Genomic DNA, 6,000 nt, shown 5'->3' with positions numbered 1-6,000 from the left:
ATGGAGATGCTGAGCTTGAGCAGGAGAGACCACAATGCAAGTGCTGTGGATCCTGAATGTTTCATGGTTTACAATTGCTTCCAATTTCATGGTTTTATTACTAACAACAAATGTAGGCTATTGTTGAGGGCTTTGTCCTTCACGTACTGTAGGCTACCTCTGAAGTAACGTTAACGCTAGCTAGTAGCTATCGCTATCGTTGTCTGACAGGACTAAAGCTAACGTAACATTCATCTGTTTTGAAACTTCCGTCTATAATAAAAAAATATTTTCACGTCAGATTTGCTCATATAGGCTATTGCTGACACTTTTAAAAACTGTTTTTTGAAAAATGGTCTGATGCAAATAGATTAAACAGTGATAGATTAAAGTGTGGCTTGTTAATGTCATCCCTTTCCTAACAACAGATAGATAGATACATTTGCATTAATCCCGTTAGGGAAATTCACGTGGAAAAGGAGCAAGGTAATAGGAAGAATATATTTTTTTAAACTGGAGAGCTGTTATAACTGGCTGCCAAACTCACTGCGCCATGGCAAACTATTCAGTTATTAAATAATGCCGGTTGTGTCCGTTGTTCTGGCTGGTCTAATGATGCGATCACGTGGGGCAATCGGATTAGGTATGCGGATAGCGTGCAGACGAACACCAACAGCAATCGGATTCGGAGGTTACTCACTTTGGACCCCCGATTCGAGGGAGTGCGGATACAGTGTGCGGATACAGTGCGTTCGTCTGCACGATAGGGCTATCTGTACTCGGGGTTCACCGGGTCCAGACAAACTAGAGTCCGTCTGCACGGGGTGTAAGTGTCCAAACATTTGCCCAAGCCACGATTATGTTATTAAGTTCTTAATTACTTAAGAAGTTACACAGCATTAAAATGTGAAGAAAGCCTCATTGTTTAATGCTTTAACAAGGGTGCCCAAACTTTTGCATACAACAAAGTTATACAATATGTTGACAAAAAATCCAATAAGTAGGACTAAATAAGTCATAAGTTAACATAAAATAATAAACGTCTAATCAAAATATGAGATCTAATATCGAATGATTAACACAGAATTGAACAATCATTAACTAACTAGCACATAAGAACCCATTTTTCTGTTAATATTTTAAAGTCTCACTTACTTACTAGTCACAGTCAATCATTTTAGATCCTCTCAACCGAAAAAAAGTATGATGACACCAACGGTCTGATGAAGTAAAAAAAAAAAGGAGTGCAGGCTGGGCCGTTCCCTTCTTCAGGCGCGGGAGTAGGAGTGATGCATTCCATTGGTTCAGCAGATGGTAAACTCTCATGCTTGATAGGGAGGACTGTTCAGAGTGGTAGAAGACGGGTCATTGAGGCCAGTAGTCAGGGATGACTCATCTCCTGCTAGTCAGAGCCAGTACACAACTGAATCCTCATATCCTGCATTGCACTCGTACTCTCAGTGTCCTGGTCAAAAATGTATAGGTCACCCAAGTTGTCAATATTTTATATTAATTGTGATGAAGTGCAAGTTTTTATTCTGTCTATATCTTATCACTTATGTAGACATGCAGTCAAGCCCATGCAGACCATTTTTTTTTACTGAATGGAACCCTCAGACAGTGCATCAAACAGTATGGTCATGAAAGAAGATATCTAGAATCAATGCCACATGAACAGGCAAACAGAAACAGGTGGGCAGAGAAGCATAAGTCTGTGCGCACACTAACAGTCACGGTCTTGGACAACACAAAAATGAATCTCATTTGAGAAAGTTCTAATGAACTGAACTACAGTGCACTTTGTCCTTCATCCTTTTAAGTATGCATAACTTCTTCACCACATGTCTGCCCGCTCTGCTTCAAATAAATGTTCTCCCTCTTTTATGGAGGGGGGTGGAACTGAGCACAACTGCTAACACAGCCTCTGCAGACTACAGAGCCACTGGCAGGAGCTCAAGCAGTCCATACAACCTGGGTGAGATTTAGATGAGCGATAGCTCATCTCCTGGAGGTTCCTTTATCTCCCCACATCTCATATATCTCATTTCAATTCACTGCTCTTTTACGAAAGCAAACTTTTCTCCCAGGGCGCACGGCTGACGAATATTCACCACTGTGTCGTCATCATTGTGTAATTCTCCCGGATGAGAACAAGACCATGTTGAGGGGCTCAGTCACTCTGACACATTTGGCATGATGCAATTTTAACTCTGCATCTGGGCTGCTATTTGCTCTCATTAGAGGAGCTAAAATAGGAGCTGCCATGGAGCCGTGTTTCATCTGTCTCATACACCCCCAGACCACCACTGACGGATGACTCATGCTGCCAGGAAGGAGAGGACGGCTCCGAATGCATCAAATTAGACTCAGCGTGGTTTCACAAGAGTTGAACACTGTGATGTCAAATGCACTCAAAATTTGCAACCAGTTTGACATGTAATTTTTCAGAAGCTTTTGCGGTAGGATTTTCAACTACAGGAGAACCAGGAAGATGCCCTTTTTGCTATTTTCAACTGTATTAAATCCACCTCAGCGATACATTATATAATTTCTACACTCAGTGTTATATCAGTACATTATTAATATTTCACAACAAGTAGCTGTGGGTCATGGCAAATAAAACTTGATTATGTCTTCTATGTGCGTCACTAAAGATTGGTCACACATTAAAGTGTTCCCCTTCGCTTGTGACTCATAATTCCATAAGTGTTATGTAAGACCTTCCTTTTCTCATCAGTGTTCCACATTTGTAGTGCCCTTGATGTGACTTTGAAGTACCAGCTAAATGGAAACAGCCTCGGTGTCTTGAAATTCTACTACCCCCTTCTGGTTGTGACTGAAGATTGTTCAACCTTGTTGCATTGTGTCAAAGCAGGAACTGCAGTGTGCACATAAAAGCAATGCCTTGCATAGTGCTGCACTCTAGTGGAAATAAAATTAATTTAATTCATTGGATAAATAGAAGAACATTTTTCTTTGAACAAAACAGACAAAATGTTGTCAGTGAAATTACCTTGAATTGTGTTCTAGGGAGCATTCTTGACTTTTAGTAAATATTTTCCTGAGACAATCATCTGAAAAACCAAACATTCATCAAATATTTTTTCCTTTCATGAATCCATTTCAGAATCTTTGCTATGGCAGTAGTGATGTCATAATGTAGTGTCATTTCCACTGCTCCCAAGGAAAAGGCCAGAGTTGCCAAACAGCCCTGTAGAACAGAGCAGCCACAAGGCCCTCTACCAGAGGGGGAGAGCAGGGACACAGGACAGGCCAGCATAAACCACCAGCACAAAGGTGGCTTGGCTCAGAGAGCGATCAGCTGGACCAATGCTTAGAAGTACATCAGTGCAGCAGCCTTTCTGATGTCCCTGCTAACCCATGTACACATGGGCCCAATGGTCTTGCTAAAGTTCCATCCTAAGGTCAAGACTAAGGCTGTGGACTGGCTCATGGGAAAGATCTCAGCACGTGAATGCCAGGGTGGAGCCGACCTGCTCTGCCAATTGGTGGGCAACTCAAAGCAGGGAGAGCCAGCAGTAGTAGTGGGTGCTGGCCTTGAACGGCTGCTTCTGGAAGCTGATGAGGCTATCCTCTTCCGACACAAACCATACAGTTCAGCTATCAGAATGTTTGAGGCAGCGTGTTCAGACTCACAAGGGGCTAACCAAGGACCAGAGACCAAAAGAGAAGAGAAAACAGGGGAAGAGGATGGGGAGAAGAGAAGCATAGCCAACGGACTCCACAGGATGATATCTTCTGCAGAGGCTGTGAGCTTGCTGTTGAAGGTGCTGGGTCAGTTGAAGCTTGGTGAAGAAGAGGAGGTGAACATACTCCCAAACATCTCCCTCATTCCTGGCGAGCCCATCATGAGCAGCATGTTTCGGCATGGTGTCATCACAGCTGCATACCCACTACATGAAGTGCCAGTTCTAGAACATCTGGAGATGAAATGGAGGGCCAGTTGGTTTGGTTTCAAACCCTTTTGCCAAAGGGAGATTCTGGAGGACATCATGGATTACTTTGGTAAACCAGTGGCTCTCTACTTTGGCTTCATGTGGGCGTTGGTAAATGCTCTCCTACAAAGGTCTGTGCTGTACCTGTGTCTGCATGTCTGCCTGATGCAAGAATGCAACACACCTTTCCTCTCTCTCAGTGGGTTGGTGTGGTCAAGGCTCTTTCTTCATGGCTGGAAGCTGAAGAGTAAAACCCTGAAGGCTGAATGGCTGGATGTGCCAATGCACAGACAAAGGCCAGGATCTCCATCCTCCACCCACCAGAACCAACTGAACTACTCTGTTGACAGAGGCTTGAAAAGGTTCCTGCTCTCAGTTCTTTTCCTGACCCTCACTGTCCTAATGTCCTTCACTGCGACTGCCACTTACCTCCTCATAGATGGGAAATTTAAGAGCCATTTCCCAGAAGACAAACACAGATCCTCATATTCCCATCTCTACCTCTTCCTTCCTGATGTCTTTCTGTCTATTACCATGACAGCTTTGGACTTGTTCGCCGTGGAGTTGTCTGGGAACCTTAACTCAAGGCGAGCTTCTCCCAGCTCTTCAAGTTCACTAGGAAGTCAGCACTACAACCAGCAACCCTTACTACCTGAGCTTGTTGTCTTTTGCCTCTTCAATCACTTTGCCGTGCATTTTTACCAAGTACAAAAGCTGAGAGAATACTCTGCCCTGGGCCAACGGATCTCAGTGCAGCTGGTCACCCAGTGCGCCCTAAACCTGCTCCTCAGCCTCCTGCTGCCCTACGCCAAAAAGCAAAGGGTCAGGGGGGTTAACTGGACTAAGGCGGGCATGCCCCCAGTGCTGCAGCAGATCCAGAGGCAGTGTGACTGGCCAGCCAGCGATAACAACCAGATCCACTGCTACCTCGAGCTCCTGACAACTTACTGCTATGTCATGCTTTTCTCCAGCATAAACCCTCAATGCGTGCTCTTATGCTGGATGGCTGTTTTCCTTAAATCCTGGCTAGACATGTGGCGTTTAGGCTGGGCAGTGTGCCGTCCGGTCCCTTGCCAAGCTCCTGTCAGGGGCATAGACTTCTGGCAGGAGGTGTTCGTGGTGGTGGAGGTGTTGGCTGTCCTGGGCAACACAACTCTGCAACTGCACTCAACCGAGGCAGAAGAATTTCTACAAAACCAAAGTATGTGGGAGCTGATGCAGGTGGCACTGGGGCTGCAGGTCATCCTATTGGTACTGGGAGGAACTGCGGCAAACCTAGTTTTCTGCTTCTTCCAGGCTGTTGGCTGGCATACAGAGCAGCCTGGCCAGCGCCTCAACAGACACCACAGGCTCCATCGACGGCTGCAGCAGCAGAGGCTGCCACCAGAGGCCCAAGAGTAAGGCCCAATCTATAGAGGGCAGTGAAGACTGGATTCAGCTGAGAGACAAGCAGCACAAAATAAAAATAAAATTGCTGATCATACTGTATGTAGATAGTGACCTTTGTTTCACAGCTAAATAATGAATGGCTGTAAGTGTATGTGTCCCCTTTTTAGAATAGTAATTATTTTCATTAACTAACCAAAACAACCCTGAGGACTGGTCTGGTTCCTCAGTAACTAACCAAAACAACCCTGAAGACTGGTCTGGTTCCTCAGTAACTAACCAAAACAACCTTGAGGACTGGTCTGGTTCCTCAGTAACTAACCAAAACAACCCTGAGGACTGGTCTGGTTCCTCAGTAACTAACCAAAACTACCTTGAGGACTGGTCTGGTTCCTCAGTAACTAACCAAAACAACCCTGAGGACTGGTCTGGTTCCTCAGTTGACAGCCTCCTGAAACTGCATGTTATCATTATGTAATACAGTAAAACACTGAAATCTTTCAAAATGGGACACAATTACACCAACACAGAATTTATTTCAGTGACTTGCATTAATTACATGCATTAAAGGGAGCAATATCTTGAAATCTAGAGCATTTTGATTTAAGACAGTGTTGTTGCCTTGCATTATCATTCATTATTATTATTAGTATTACTATTATTATTATTAGTAGTAGTA

This window comes from Clupea harengus, chromosome 1 (genome assembly GCF_900700415.2).
Source record: "Clupea harengus chromosome 1, Ch_v2.0.2, whole genome shotgun sequence".
In the NCBI taxonomy this organism is placed as follows: domain Eukaryota; kingdom Metazoa; phylum Chordata; class Actinopteri; order Clupeiformes; family Clupeidae; genus Clupea; species Clupea harengus.
The sequence above is the reverse complement of the archived record's forward strand: the minus strand, read 5'-3'. Positions refer to the sequence as shown.